This window comes from Neolamprologus brichardi, chromosome 17, assembly GCF_056152115.1.
Source record: "Neolamprologus brichardi isolate AB-2024 chromosome 17, ASM5615211v1, whole genome shotgun sequence".
Lineage (NCBI taxonomy): Eukaryota > Metazoa > Chordata > Actinopteri > Cichliformes > Cichlidae > Neolamprologus > Neolamprologus brichardi.
This window is the reverse complement of record NC_142120.1, coordinates 30,541,004-30,558,094: the sequence shown is the minus strand read 5'-3', so window position 1 is coordinate 30,558,094 and position 17,091 is coordinate 30,541,004. Positions and strand designations below refer to the sequence as shown.

General features: G+C 39.0%; 1 long non-coding RNA gene across 1 annotated transcript; it reads right to left on the bottom strand.

Annotated features, from left to right (window-relative positions):
• Positions 1-700: 700 nt before the first annotated feature.
• Positions 701-13,379, bottom strand: LOC148097984 (uncharacterized). The gene is made up of 3 exons (XR_015716711.1): positions 13,208-13,379; positions 8,615-8,850; positions 701-1,279 (listed from the first exon to the last, which is right to left on the bottom strand). It is a non-coding gene; the product is annotated as an uncharacterized LOC148097984 (long non-coding RNA).
• Between the last annotated feature and the right edge of the window lie 3,712 nt (positions 13,380-17,091).

Genomic DNA, 17,091 nt, shown 5'->3' with positions numbered 1-17,091 from the left:
ATTTATCCCGAATATTGTCTCAGTATGTCTGATACGAAAGAGAAAGTGGAAACTATCAGGGCAGAGTTTTGGTACGATTGTGTAACTGTGTAATCATGCTTATGTACGTGATGTACATAAGCCCGAATAATTTGTCCTGTTTTTACAATTTAAATTTCAGTGGTATATGTGAGCAACATGCTCAATATGTAGAGACCTGCTAACAGTTCAGGCCACTAAATATTTTCTCTAAAGCTTCTTCAGTTCTAAGGGTCAAATGGTGGAGAGTCCCATCTCCACCATTTGACCCTTAGAACTGAAGAAGCTTCTCGGATGAGAGGTGAAACGTCTTCAAGCAACTCAAAGAAGTACAGACGCTTTTCTTTCCAAGCTCCTTAGACTCTGCTGTTGGTGATTTAGCCTTAAGGTTAGAAGAGTTTATGACAGCTTAATATATTTTTGTCAATGATGTGTTGAAAGAGAAATAATAAGAACAATATTAGTAATATAATGAGCTCTGTTACGGTCTCTGCTTCAAACGGTCCTGCTCTTCCTTATTTAATGATATACAACAGGAGAAAGCATGGAGGACCTGTGATAAATACTGTATCAATAACAAGGTTAAAGAAGTGACTTTCAACATGTGGCATATTTGTTGTATGTACCTGTTTACACTGTCTCTATAAATGTTGGAAACCAAAAACAAACAAACAAAGGCGTCTGCTCAGTCACGTGACCACACGACAACAAATCACGGCAGAGCAGGAGTGGAAGGGAGAGGTGAGCTTGCAGGAGATCGAGAGGAGACTTCGCACAGCAAAATCTTAAATAAAATGAAAGAGATTCAGAGATTGATTCATGATTGAAGTAGAAACAGGAGGGAGGGGAGAGAATGAGAGAAGAAGAGGCAGCTGTGCAGCAAAGACACAGAATAAAAGGGGAGAATTGCACATCTCCCCTTCTAGAAATGGATGCTTAAATGAAGATGAATGAAGATGAATAAAGGTTTTGTGAAAATGACTACTGAGTTCCAGTGCTGTCTCTGGATGCTTCGAGGAATAAAAAGAACCAGGGTAAAACTGATTTTACAAATATATTTAACAATGAACATCAACAATCAAACAAACATAACACTTCAATTCATTATTTCAGTCCATTTCTCTCTCGTCCTTTCTTTTTTCTTGCCCATCCTCTCCACCGACTCTGCTTTCCTGATCCGTCTTCCCTCTCAGTCTTCTCTCTTTCTCCTTCATGCACCTCCTCTCTTGCTTTCGCAGGGAGGTGCAAAGATTGGTTGTAGCTTTCACAACAAAGGAGGAGAGAACAGAGAGGGACAGATTAGTAAAGGAGAAGATAAAGAGGCTTTTACCTGGCTCAGATGTTTCATTTTGGAAGTAAAATACTTACTAAGGGAAAGATTAATAGCTTATAAAGCTAGATTACCAATTGGACCAAGTGGACAAACCGTCTAGCGATTTCCTCCACGTCATTTCTGCACAACGCTTTTGTTGTTAATAAATTTGCCCAATGAAGCAATCGCAACAAGGCTTCCATGCCTTTTTTTTTTGTCTTGTAAGGTGACCTTGTTTAAAAAAAAAAAAGTTTGTTTTAGTTTTTATTTGGGTCATTTGTTTTTGTTTTTTATCAATCTGCTTTCATTTTGGTTCACATAATTAACACCCACGCACCCTGAGGGAAAGTACTGTTAGCTTTTAAACACAGTAGCCGTGGAAAGCTGCAACCAACATTTATTTTTATCATCAGTACATTTGAAAGATATTTTTAATTAACTGACTGTAAAGTGTTACAAATGAGAGAAAATGCCAGTACATCTGTTCTCTTGATTTGGCTTCTAGAATCTCAAAATTAAGAAAGTACACCCTCCTTCAACTGCTGTAGGCCCATCAGGAATAAGAATACTTAAACTGTAGTGTACATCACCTCTCCTCTCGCGGTGCTGTGGTCTGTCCAAAGGACACTGCTCTTGTGGTTTGTTCAGATGTAACTCTAAGCCATGCTGTGATGTTCTTTTTAGACACAAGAGGCTTTCTCCTGTCAAACTTTTCAAACAAGTCATACTCGTTCAGTCGTTCTCTAATTACACTGTCATGAACGTTAACATTTAGCAGGCCAATTTGGACCTAGAGCGCCTCAGATGTAGCTAGCTGCGTCTTTATTCCTATGGAAGCAATATTTACTTTATACAACAGACGGTTGATAATTACACTTTGACATTTTGGGTGACTGTGTGTCTAAATTGTGACAGGAGTGGTTGGAGGTTGGTGAACCCTTCAGAATGGTCTACATTTCTTCAAAAACATTATTTACAATATTACCAGTTTTTTAAACAAAACATTAACAAAGACGGCTAAAAGTGAGCAAAGATAAGATCCTGAGGTTTATTTTCTCCAGACAAAACGTTTCTCATTTAACCCTCTGGGGTCCAGGGTATAATTGGCCGTTTTTGACTACTTTTGATTTTACCTCTATATTTCACCTTTAAAAACTGTTTATCTTGCCTTGTTTGTTATCATTATTTTCAGCACAACCTCAAATATCTGAAATTTGAGTTATTTTTTTTCTTTCATTTTGGCATATTATATTAGCACAATTGATCTAAATCCAGACAAAAAATTCAAAATCCGAAGAGTTATATTTTTTTTACTGTAAAACCCACAAACATGTTTAACGAATCATTTTCATAACTTGAAATGCAAATAGGAATTGTACATTTCTAAAAAATTATGCGCGTTTTGCAAACAACAAAGTTATATGGTACTATTTACCTAAAAATACAGCCAAGATCTCAGGCATTTTTTTATATAACCATTTAAAACTATTTACTGAACAATCAGGTGTTCTGCATCAAATTAGAAGGCACACAAAAAAAATAGTTTGTGTCCACTATAAAACAGAACAGCACAGGCCTAAACCCCGCAGGTCTGACAGCAGGAGGTGTATCAGTTCCTTTTTCCATGTGGGAACAACGTTTACACTGGAATTTGCCTTTGATGGCTTTTTTGGAGCAAATGTGACACTCAGCAGTGTAACTGACATACAATACAAAACAATAACTACACAACACACTAACCATAGCCTCTAAACACGTTAAACATCACTAATGTCTCACATATGAAAACTCGCTCTCTCCCTTTCTTTTGCTCGCCCGCTTTCCGTTGTGGGTCCTAAAACTCCCCCTTCTCCCTAAACAACCAAGTGCCATATGTTGCCATATCGTTTTTTGATTGGCTGACATGGTAAACTTTAACACCAATAGGGAAGGGGTGTTTTTTCTTTTTTCACTAGCAAGCAGAGAGTGTTTGCTAGCGCTGTCTGTACTGTTCTTCCCGCTGTAAACACCACTGTTTTGTTCAGAAAAAAAAAAAAAAAAACACATTCCATGTATTTTTTAATCATAACTCAGGTTTTACGTGGCCCATCGACACAATTCAAAAACTGGTATATAGTTTAAAGTCCGTACTCTTAACCCAGGTTGACAAGGCTCTGGCTCGTAGCATCTTGTAGCTGTGTCGGTTTAAATTGGTCATGTGATTCTGACGCGCCGACCCCAGGGGGTTAAACCATTTCTCTTTGGGTGGGGTGGGGGGGCTCTATCGGCTTTGTTTTTGCGTTCCTGCACATCATTGTTGTTCACTATTCTCCTGATGATGGAATCATGAAAAGTAGCCAATGTGAGAAAGTCATTTAGTTAGTCATCTGGGCATTTCCCAGGTTTCCTTTTTACCTCTCAGTCTACTGAACGCCTTTCTCTTGGGGCCATCTTCTGTGGCCAACGACTCCTGGGGAGGACTTTGGAGCATGATGTCATGAGAGGGGGCGTGGCCAGGATTTTTGGTTGAGGCACTATCTTCCTGGGCCAAACAAAGCTCAAGCGCAATGAGTCTGAAATTACTTTAGCCGAATTGGATACTGCTGTTTTCCAAATGGCGAGTGGTAAATCACCAGGTCCCGACGGAATCACAATTGAATTTTACAGATATTTCTGGAATGACATTAAAGATTTATTATTAGAGGTATTTAATGAATGTATAAATGATCAGATGCTCTCCAACTATGAAACAAGAAATAATTTCTTTACTTCCTAAACCAAACAAGGACTCTATCCTTTTAGATAACTGGAGACCAATCACACTTCTTTGCTGTGATTACAAATTTTTAGCTCATGGCTATGCCAACAGATTAAAAACAGGAATAACTCAAATAATAGATGAGACACAGTCAGCCTTTATAAAAGGACGTCATATCCATCATCATACCCGTTTAGTATTAGACATGTTGGATTACAATCATTTAATTCCTCATGATAGCCTTATTTTATTTCTTGATTTCTTTAAAGCTTTTGATTCTTTGGAGCATAATTTTTTATTTAAAGCTCTGGAGGCTGTGGGTTTTGGTCCCAGATTTGTTAGTGTAGTGAAAATGTTGGATAGAGATATAACAAGTAGTATTGCACTCAATCAAGAGTTTTCTGATAGTTTTTTAATCGTGGCATTCGGCAGGGATGTCCTATTAGCCCGTTATTGTTTATTGTGGCAGCAGAAATGCTTGCCATTTATATCAAACTCTCTTCAGATCTGGAAGGCATAAACATTCTTGATAAAGAATTTAAAATTAGTCAATTTGCTGATGACATTGCCTTATTTCTAAAGAATGTAAATATGGTCTCTATTGCAATTTATAAAATCCCTTTATTTTGTAAAGAATTCGGCTTAACACTAAACCTTAAAAAATGTGAAATCTTAGCTGTGCACAGATGTAACCAAAGTATTATTAACAATATTCCAGTAAAAGAGGAGGTAAAATACCTTGGTTTAATAATCAGTACAAATATTAATGATCGAGAGAATAATAACATAACCCCTAGACTGAATGTAGTTAAAAAAAAATACTTAATCATTGGCTAACACGTGATTTATCCATATTAGGTCTAATCTTACTGTCTAAAGCAGGTCTTTCAAGACTCATATACCCCTGTTATTCAATCTTTACGTCTCCAAAAATAATTAAACTATCCAATTCTATTATATTCAGCTTTATTTGGAAGAATAAAACGCATTATATACGCAAATCACAATTAGTTAAAGACTATGACAATGGGGGCTTAAAAGCTTTAGACTTTGAATCCATTGTTGCTGCGTTCAGGCTCAGATGGATAAAAGACTGCATTTCCTATCCTCAATCTACACTCAAAAAAGTCAACTAAGGCAGTTGTTTGATTAATTCAATAGACATTTGTCTATTTAACATGAACATATTGAGTTTAGGTTCTTAAATCATTATCAGTTGTTGGTTTAACATAAAATAACAAAAAGTTTAATGAAGTAGATTTGCATTCTTCAGTTCAATTAAATGTAATTATTTTAAATCAACAACTCTAAAACCGATGCCTAGTTGCAACTTCTTATCTTGTGCGCGTTTTTTTTATTTTGACAGCAAATGCGCACCTGCGGACCACTTATGTGCACCCCTGGTTATTTAGCTCGTCATATTGCAGCCACAGAAATTCTTTTGTCCATGAAACCATAAAGCTGCACTTTCTTTTTGCCTTATAGTCTGATTTGTCATAACTTTTCCGTTTTGTGGTAAGCTTTTCTTTGGCTGTCACTTCTTCACCCTGACCTGTCTTATTTGGCTCAGCAGAACTAAAATATATATCCTGCTGCTTTTACACAGGCACTCACATAACGCTCAGCGATTCTCTACGCGATCAACCTCTCACATGTTTAAGCTTGTTGCGGGAGATTTCACTTGTCATGTTTGCATAGTAAGATAACAATTGATAAGACGATGTCAGAGGAATTGGTGCGCAAATGATCGTCACTCACCAATCAGTGCTGTCGCTCTCTATACACAGTTTGCGCGATTGCAAAGTGAAAGCAAAAAACAAGCGCAAATTCAAATGCGATTTCAATGTGTCACATATTGACAGTGACTCATCGATGCCAATGACATAATTACCCAGCTACATTTCCGAAAGAATGCAAAAGCATTGACATATATTTTTCCTTCCTACGATAGCCCGACGGGCAGGGCAGAGATAGATTTTGGTAGCCCGACTGGAAAAATCGCTAGCCCTGGGATGTCGGGCTAGCGATTTTGCGAGCCCTGCATAGCAGTTTTTTTAAAAGCCGAGAAATGCACCGTATTTGATAGCTTGCTGCGAGACCTCACACCGAGCACATCTACTGCGGGTGTGGTGCCTGTTATCGGACCTGGAGTTAGCAACATCCCCCAAAAACCCGAAGAGGAGAGTCCTGGCCCCTAGCCCTGCCAGTGTAGCAGAAATGATGATGGCGGCAGCAGCCGTTCTTCTCTGGGTCAGTAGCTTAATGTTGTTTGTGTGTAATTTACGTTGAGTACGCCAACCACGTTATTAAATTAATGCACGTAAGATGAACTAGCAAACACCGTCGTAGTTACATGCGGCTGTCTTCTTGTTTGATGGCAGATACTCCCTTCACCCTGTGTAAACACAGAGCGGACCCGACGCATCAGAATCAGCTTGGTCTTTCTTGGCTTTCTCACCCGACGGCCCGAACACGGACACGCTGTCGGAGCTTAGCAATTCTGATGCGTCGGGTCCGCGCTGTGTCTACGTCTTTTTTGCGCTGATTCTGAGCTGCAGGTTTTGTATCTCTCCAACCAAAAAATTGCCGAGTCAGCAGCAAAAGAAGCGGCAAACTACGCTTCACATTTGATCAATGTCGTCATGAATTCCCTCTGACTTTTGCTGTTTTGCTTCCACCACGATTAAAAAAAAACAAAAAAAACAAAAAAATAAATCACACTTCATGCACAGCTCTCTCTCTCTCTCTGTACTTCAAAAACTGTTTCCTGTCTCAAATCTCTGTTTTCTGCATTATTCATTCACTTATTACCCACCAGTCTACCGTTGTTTACAGCGCTGTCTTTTTCTTTTTTCACTTAAATGACCTCGGACAAGAAAGCCTAATTTCTGCTGTTCAATACTGAAGAAATTTAAACTTCTTAAAATTATGCAAAATTGCAGAATATTGCAGAATATTTTAAGGTTACCTGCTATAAAAAGCCAGACCAGGAAAATCTCCTTCGTGTTTTTCTGTGTTTTATTCTCAGTTACTTTCACACAAAGGCATCTGCTGTGATGTTCACAATTCTGATGAAGTCTCATGTGTATCAGTACTGATAAGTGATCAGAATTATAATATTTCTGACTGTCTGAGGCTAAATTGAATCAAATCAGGACTTTGAGAACCAGAATTGAATGGATTATAGAAATCAGTGATGATACCCAGCCCTAGTGAGCAGCCTAGGCCTGAGAGAAGTGGATGTAGCTGTGGGTAATAAGAAAAGATGAAAAGAACTATTGATAACTTTTTTGTTAAGTTAAGGCCTGATCCGTCTGAAATTCAAAGCCAGTGCTCTGACATGGTGCCATCAATCTTTGAATGCTGTAAAAGCACAGTGTATCCAGGAAACACATTATATGCTGCAATAAATGCACTGCCCAAGTGTCCCCTCTCCCCACTGCCTTTCAGCAACAGACAGCAGCAAACAGGTCATCAGAGGAGGCCGAGATGATGATTAAGTTGAACATTTTCTACAATATTGACAAAGCACTTTAAGCACAAGTTTGTTAGTTAATAATTTAGAAATGAATATTATCTGTATGGACTTCCCCCCCCAAAAGAAAGTGCACATGTAAAACTGCAGTGATAAGCGATACGGTTGAAAAGTGTGCGCCTAACTTTTGTGCTGGTACGCCTAAATTTTTAAAGTTAAGCGTACCGGTGCGCCCATGTCAAAAAGTTAGTCTAGAGCCCTGATTAATTCCCTCTTGCTGTTTTGTTTCCACCACGAAAAAAATAAATAAATAAAAATCACACTTCCTGCACAGCTCTCTCTCTCAGTGTACTTCAAGAACAGTTTCCCCGTCTCAAATCTCTGTTTTCCGCATTATTCGCTTGCTTATTATACATCAGTCTACCATTGTGTTTACCGCTGTTCGGTGGTTGTCTTTTTTTTCTTTTTCTTTTTTCAAAACTGACCTCAATGTCAAGAAAGCCTCAATTCTGCTGTTACCGAACAGATCTAAAGTTTTACAAATGATGCCAAATTGCAAAACGCTCAGCTGTGTCTCACAACCTTTGTAACTTTGCTCTGCTTCACTTCAGCAGCATCAGGTAATGTTCATATATTGATTAATGGTTTTCTTCCGTTTTTGTTCTACTGCAGAATATTTTTAAGGTTATCTGGTATAAAAACCAGGCCAGGAAAATCTCCTTCATGTTTTCTGTGTTTTATCCTCAGTTACTTTGACATAAAGACATCTGCTGTGATGCTTACACCAGGCTTAAAAGCGGTTGTATTACAATAAAAGACCCTGAAATCGCTTTATGACGTAAATAATTTAATTGTTACTAACTCAAAAAAAGATTCCTACTAGTATATTTGTGGTATGCATAAAATTTTAAATAGAAATGAATTTTGAAATATACACTGCTTCTTATGTCAAAGTCTGTAAAAATAGATAAATAAATAAACCACATATAACCCTTGCTACTACTCACTCCACTGTCCAAAAGCAAAATCAAACCAATATACAGATATCTCACCGCGGAGAGCTGTGCCTTACCCCGGCTCCTCGGAGAAGAAGACCCACGGCGCGGCTACCTGGGAGTCACTCACCGGCTGGCGCATCTCCATCTGAACACCCCCGGTGCCGCGGCGCGGGCGTCTCAGATGGCCAGCAGCCCCCGGTGGCACCTCCTCTGTCCACGCTGGTCCTCGGGGATTCCATCGTCAGGAACGTGCGGATGAGGGGGGCGCTCACGCTATCGTTCCCGGGAGCCACTCCGGGTCCACCCCCACCTGTGGCAGAGGGATAGGCCGTTTCAGCTGGCTGCTCAGCCTTAACACCTGGCTTTCCTCCGCTTGCGTCTCCCATGGCGTGGGTTTTATTAACAATTTTGATGCCTTCTGGGAGAGGAGGCATCTTTTTGGGGCAGACGGGCTCCACCTCAACGCCTGGGGATGCCGTTTGCTGTCCGCCAATTTGGCATTTGGCGTACAGCACTCCCGCACACCGCCCTGTCACTACCCCAAACCGACATTACCTGCTGATCTGTCTGTCACTGACTGATGTTCCCCTGGTCCCAGCTCCTATATTTGTTCCACTCTTAACAGTAATACACAAAACTCTGGACTCGGACCTTTCTCTCCCACAGTCAACACAATACCCGTCATAATCACAAACAGAGAGCAACAGAATTATCATAAATCCAGTAACTCCAAAAACATTAATAACCTCCGGCCTCTTCAAAAATGTCAACATCCATTCAACTCTATTGTCAAAAATCCACCAGTCTCAATCAGTATGGCACTTTTAAATGGCCGCTCTCTGTTGAACAAGTCTTTTATTATTAATGATTTAATTTTAGATAATAAACTTGACTGTTTATTTTTAACTGAAACATGGCTGGGTTCAAATGCACCAGTTGTTCTCACTGAGGCCTCCCCACCAAATTTTAATTTCTCTTTTTCTATTAGAAGTGGTAAGAGAGGTGGTGGGACTGCATCTTTTACCAACAACACACTCACCACCAAACACATTTTATTTGATCATTTTACCACTTTTGAATTCCATGCTATTGTTTTCAGCAGCCCCACAGTTTTATCTGTCACAATTTATAGACCACCTAAAGACAGTGCTGCTTTTATCAAGGAATTCTCAGAATTTTTAACAAACATACATTCAAAATTTAATATGATCATTTTAACCGGTGATTTTAACCTGCACATAGATAATCCTTCTGACCCTGCATCAAAAGAATTCTTAAACATTCTTCACTGTTTGGATTTTACCCAGCATGTCACGCAGCCGACTCACAACAGAGGACACACTCTGGACCTGGTCATCACCCATGGGCTGTCCGCCAGTGTGTCCTCTGTTGTTGACTTGGCTGTCTCTGACCACTACTGTGTTTTTTAACATCACCGGTTTTATTCAGCGGGAGACCTCGGTGCGAACTGTGAGGAGGTGCTATCTAACCTCTGAAGTGGCTGCAAATTTTACCAGGGTTTTAGACGAATGCCCCCCTGTGATTTTACCTGCACCCTGTGATTTTATTTTTAATCATTTTAACAGCAAACTGAAGAAAAGCATCGACTCCGTTGCTCCACTCACCACCAAAAAGATTAACATAAAACATGCATCATCCTGGAGAAAGGAACAAGTCAAAAAACTCAAAAGAAATTGCAGGGCAGCAGAAAGGAGATGGAGGAAAAATAAAAATACAATCAACCATCAAATATTTTGCGAGCAACTTAAAATGTACAATAATACATTAAGGAATTCAAGAAATTCATACTTTGCCAAAATAATCAGTAATAACAAAAATAATCCCAAGGTCCTCTTTTCCACAATAGATCATTTATTTAACCCTGATTTTAACAGCTCCCACAGAACCCCCACAGACTCGCTCTGTGAGCAGTTTGCAGACCACTTCAGGGGAAAAATCAGCGCCATCAGATCTGATATTTTATCTTCTCGCGATATGATTTTAAACACATCTGAGGGCTCGATTGTACCTGAGGAGACACTGGACAGCTTTGTCCTGGTTAATGCTGAGAACCTTAAGAAAGTTTTCTCCACAGTGAGACCCACCACATGTCTTTTAGATCCTATCCCTTCTTCACTCTTTAAAACACTTTATGGATTTTTTTGAAGCTGAGCTTTTATACATGATGAATTGCTCTCTTCAGTTGGGTGTCTTCCCTGCCTCCTTTAAAACGGCAGCGGTGAGGCCCCTTCTGAAGAAGAGCAATTTGGATTGTAATGATTTTAATAATTACAGACCTGTATCCAACTTACCATTTTTAAGTAAAATTTTAGAAAAACTTGTTTTTACTCAGATTAATGACTTTTTGAATGATAGACAGATCCTGGAGATATTCCAGTCTGGATTTAAGGTGAACCACAGCACAGAGACTGCGCTCCTAAAGGTTTTAAATGATCTTAGATGTAACTGGGACTCCCAAAAGCTCTCAGTCTTAGTGCTACTAGATCTAAGCGCAGCCTTTGATACAGTAGACCACGCTATTCTTTTAAACAGACTGAAACGCATGGTGGGCCTCTCTGGTGCTGTACACAACTGGTTCACTTCCTATCTCTCAGACAGAACTTTTATGGCGAGTATGGATACATGCTCCTCTAAGATCCATAAAATGACATGTGGTGTGCCTCAAGGGTCGGTTCTAGGCCCTGTACTTTTTAATTTGTATATGCTCCCTCTCGGCGGTGTCATCAGGAGGCATGGAGTGAACTTTCACAGTTACGTTGATGACACTCAGCTGTACATTTCCGTGTCTCCTATTGACACCAGACCAATGGATGCCCTTTTTAACTGTATTTTAGATATAAGATCTTGGATGGCAGAAAACTTTTTACAGCTTAACCAGGACAAAACTGAAGTTTTAATCATCGGTCCTGAGGCTCAGAGAGAGAAACTCTTGTCTAAATTACAGGCATTTTCACTATGTCCTTCGCTACAAGTGAAAAATCTGGGTGTTGTTTTTGACTCTGAGCTTGGTTTTGTCCCACATATTAAACATGTAACCAAAATCGGATTTTATCATCTAAAAAATATAGCCAGAGTCCGCCCTATTCTCTCTCAGGCCAACACGGAGATGTTGATGCATGCTTTTATTACCAGTCGCATTGATTACTGTAATGCCCTGCTCTCTGGTCTTCCTAAAAAGAATATTTCAACTTTACAACTTTTACAAAACTCTGCAGCTCGTGTGCTGACGAAGACCAGAGGGTGGGCCCACATTACACCGGTTTTAGAATCGCTGCATTGGCTCCCCGTGTGTTTCAGGATCAATTTTAAAGTTCTTCTATTGGTTTTTAAATGTCTTAATGGTCTTGGGCCTTCTTATCTCTCAGATCTGCTTTTACCATATGAACCCTCGCGGACCTTGAGGTCCTCTGGTACTGGCCTTTTGATTGTCCCTAAAGTCAGGACACATACTCACGGAGAGGCAGCTTTTCAGTGGTATGGTCCTCGTCTGTGGAACAGCCTGCCGGAGGAGCTCAGGGCCGCAGAGAACGTACATGTTTTTAAGAACAGGCTCAAGACCCACCTTTTTAATTTAGCTTTTACTTAATGTTTATTTATTTTATGCTTATTTATTCTATCCTGTTATTCTATTGTTAATTGCTGCTTTTATCCATGTAAAGCACTTTGTGCTACATTTTTTTGTATGAAAAGTGCTTTATAAATAAAGATTGATTGATTGATATTAATAACATATTAATGTAATAGTGTGACTATGCAATGTATAAGTTGCCACAGAGAGACAAAATTAGAACTTAGTAAAATTGTTCTAATACAGTCCTTTATCTTAGAAAAAAACAACAAGACAATGTTTAAGTACAACTTGATGTTAAGTACATGTAATTTTGGTGCTAGTTAAGCAGTATAGCCACACAATGCTTTCAAACTGTGAAAATTGGCTAAGGCTATGTCCACACGTATTTTTGAAAACTTGATTTTCCGTTTTAAAAAATAATCCCATCCACACATAAAGCCAAAAATGATGGAAAACGCTGCTAGGAACATCCCAAAGCAACAAGTGGCGAAATGTTGGCCAATCAGAAGTCTAGAAGCCTCGGTGGGAGAAAGTAAACAAAGATGGCACATAGAAGCAGAGCGAGTGCTATGTGTGGAGGGACAGTAACTGTGTGTGTATGTGTAAGCATTTAAACACTGCAGAGAGTACAATTAACAGTAACAGTATTTTGTCTAAGTCCCCCATTGCAGAAATTCATTTCACCGAAACAATAACGTGGCGCACACTGTGACGTCAAAAAAGGCGCACATCTTTGGCGCTGCGTTTTCTCCGTTTTTCTCGTCCACACGTAAATGCAAAAACGGAGTTTTAGAAAATATCCACCCTGGCCGGAGTTTTTAGAAATCTCCGTTTTCAGTGACCGAGAACGCCGTTTACGTGTGGACGAAAGGTGCAAAGGCATAGAAAAATCTGAGTTTTCAAAAATACCCGGGTACGTGTGGACATTACCGTCAAAATTTCAGCTAGCTTAGCCTTGACTGAGTGCTAGGAAAAAGTTCACCAGGACTTGTGACATACTTTACTTTGCAGCATCATAACTTTGTAAACATTTCATTTATACTTAGGGATTCAAATTAGATCAAAAAGTTCTTACCTTTAGTGCGAAAATAAGTCCAAAGCTCAGAGATGCACGTGACCCAAAAAATCCCAAGGGCAAATGAAGAACGTTCCAGAATGGGGGGATGGGTTTGAGGAAACCGCGCGATATTTCTGGAAACAACGCGAGATTTTGAAAAGCACTCCTTCATGGAGCGAATTTTTTTTTTCACCAAATGTGAAACAATTTTAAGTCACATCTGTTCTTTGTGTTTCACTTATATTAATATATTATATATATATACATATGCATAAGTTTAGCCGGGTACCAAAGCAAATCATTTGTACTGTACAAATGTACATGTAAATATGATGGTGTATCATAAAAGATTGATACCAAATTGATCACTTGACCCATATTACGTTACTTGCTCTTCGAGTGAATCAACAAATGGCGAAATGAAAAGCTGACCAACAATGCTGTTTATTTTTTAAGAGAGTCTTAGCTTACATGTGTGTTTGTTTCATATATTCAGTTGCTCCCTCCATGGCTAAACAAAGCACAAAATCGGTTTCAGTTATGTAATGATGTGATGTTTTAAGATTAAAAAAGTGTTTGTGTTTTTATCTGAAGAGTATGTAAATATCTGGTTTCAACTGTATATTTGATGATGTTGGTGTTTGGCTTGATTGTCAGCACAAAGAGGGAGAGAGAGGAACAGAGATGGAGAGGAAAATGAGGACAGAACAGAGATGGAACAAGAGCCAGGTGAGACAGACATGTTAGTCAAATGGTTGTTTGCCAAAACTCATCAGAACATGTATCTAGTACCTAGTACCTACCTAAAATAAGTGTAGTGCAGGTCTATGATAATTTTCAGTGTTTTGATTCTGGTTCTGTCACGGCTGGGGCAGCAGTCGTGTGGTGGAATGAATGAGGACCCAAGATGCAGATGGCAGTGGAGATGCAGGTGGAGATTTATTTACAGTGAAAAAACCCAAGGTGAGGGCAGAACTGAACATAAACCTAAACTGGGAAAACTAACACAAACAGAGGACACGGAGGTATACCAAAATGATGCAGAGAAATGCAGACGACGCGACGAGGAGCACAGGCAGACACATACTATAAATACACACACCAGGTAATTAGGAAATGGCACACAGGAGGGGACACAGCTGGAACTAATGGGCATAACGAGACACAGACCTACAAAGTAAAACAGAAAACGCACAGACTGTTTTGCAACACAAAACTCAGGGATCTGAACAGAGTACAGAGGGAAGACACAGGTAGGGATAATAAACACGACAACCAAACCCAAAGAACTAATACAAAATCAGAATAAACTAGAAAATAATAATAAACTCAAAGCGCTGGGTCACCAACCCAGAACCATGACAGGTTCTGTCTTGGTTAAGTCCTAAAGTAGCCCTGATCTTGACCTGTTTTAGTCTTGTTTTAATTCCTGATCAGTTCTGGGTCTGTTAAAAGTGAGTTTTTCCTTCCCACTGTCGCCTTAGTGCTTACTCATAGGAGATCATTTGATTGCTGGGGTTTTCTCTTTAATACTGTGTGGTTTTAACCTTACAGTATAAAGAGTTTTAAAGTGCCCATTGTAACTTGGCACTATTAGAGAGACTTCAATTGGCTTCAACTGACAAAACATTGAAAAAATAAAAAATAAATATATCTGTGTGTGTTTAATTTATCTATACCAGGGTAAGTGCTAAAGCTTAGTGGGTTACAATTATAACCCATAATTGTAAAAATAATATGTATATTTTAACAGATTATTCTTGTAACAAATGCAACTGTGCTGAGTGGCCGTGGCACTGTGCACAAGGATAAAACCTCTTGATTTTAGTATGATGTCATAAGTAACATCAGTGATTAGAAACCAGTGTTTTGGTCTTTTTCTTATTTTAATCTTTCTGACAGGTTGTTTTAAAGTTTATTTTTAAGTCATAGACATATTTATATTGGTTTCCCTGGTTTTAAACACACATTTTAAGCTCTTACTCTTCATTAAAACAAATCATTTGTTTACCTGTACGGGGACTGACAGCCACTAGAGGCCACTTTACTCAACGTTTACATTCATCAGTAGCTTCCTTCTCAAATGCCAAATGCTTGCCAGATTAAATAGTCTTGTTAAGGAACAATCCGTTTTGTTCTTAATATCAGATTATGTTATCTGTCTTTTTCATCATTCATATTTTATTGAGACCTTCGATGGGGCAGTTGCAAATATGCAAAGCTTAACTGGTGATTTCTACAGTGGTTTTACCGGCTGGTCTTTAGCATGTTATGTTATTTTTGGTGAATAAAACAAAACCACTGCAAAGAGCAATGAGGCGGAGCCGTTACTGACACACTGAGCTCAGGTAGAGTGAAAGAAAACACATTTCCAGCATCCAAAACAGCAGCGCTGTTCCTGTGACCTCTATTAAAACCTTTACTTGGGAAAAGGGAGTCTTTCATCAAAACATCCTCCAGAAGTTGAATTAAAATATGCAGCTTAATGAAGGCCGACAGCAGTGGTACTATTTTAGAAGCAGTGAACAGGGGTGAGTCTAAAGGGGGGCGTGGTGTGTACTAAACCATATTTTTTTCAAGGTTTTTACATTTTTCACATTGAAAGTAAAATAATCCACAATACTATCTAAATTAAATCGTTTTAATATTTAAAAATGTAAAAATTAAAGCTTATTTCACAAGCCAATACAAATTTACTTGTGCTAGTAAAACTGAGCCATTGACCAGAGGGTTGCCAGGTTGGACAGGGAATTATTGTAAATATTAATTAATGGTCTACACACCACCATAACATCTTTACAGCAGCACAGAAACTTTGCGTCAAAGCACAGGGCAAACTTCTGAATGCTGATGTCAGAGTTTTACCTCTGATACTGCTGGATAAACAGAAACTCACTCAGGAACGAGGTCTCACAGAGCTCAGGTTTTCACTTGCGAGAGGGAAGCAGTTGTCTCCAACCCACGTCAACTTGCTTTCTCCCTGCAGGTTGTTTTTATTGTTTACACACATGAATATTCATAAAGCTTGTTGCTGTATTAACTAAGACAAATTACTATATATGGTTACAAAGTGTTTTGTGCAAGCGTGGTTATACAATGTGAGTGCAGCCCTACCAGGATGTTGTCGTTATCTTATCCCGCCAGATGGCTTCCTTCATTGTGTAAAGTCTGTTCTTCTCAAGGCTGCTTGTTCCCTTTATGGAGGTCGTGCACATACTCATATTCGTGGGTTACATAGGGAGCAAATAAAAGCATTCTAGCTTGTTAAATGGCAACCTACAACACACACATTAAACCTAACAGCTGACACACTCACTCCTTTTTATAATAAATAATACAAGGTATTATTCATGAGATCCACCTGTTTTTTAACCATAAGCAATTGAGCTTCAGAGATTTAAAGTGCATATACCACAAACTCCCTCTTGTGGTATATGAAAATAAAACTTTTACAAGATTATGTTACTGCACCTTTCTGTAATCACAGAGGAATTCGTTATTACACAAGGAAATGTGTAATAATCATCACTGTAATCCATAATTCCTTAAAACTGAAGTATAGGGTATAGTTTAGTGTTTTTTTACTGAAAACATTTTTATGACTCACTAAAATCCTACAGTTTATTTAAGAGCTGATTCTTTTTTTTTTAATCTAAATTTTAAATGTGACTTTAGTATTAACTCACCGACTGTTCAGTTTATGTTGCTCTGTCACCACTAAGAGGAAGTTGAGGAACTTTGTGCTCTCACCCCACCACACACAGACAAAACTGCACAAGATTCCTGCCGAGAGCACAAATCCTCTGCATGTGAGTGTAATAGCTACAAGACAGCTACAGGTACCTCGGTGTTCATCTGAACAATAAACTGGACTGGACTTGCAATTCAGATGCTCTTGTCAC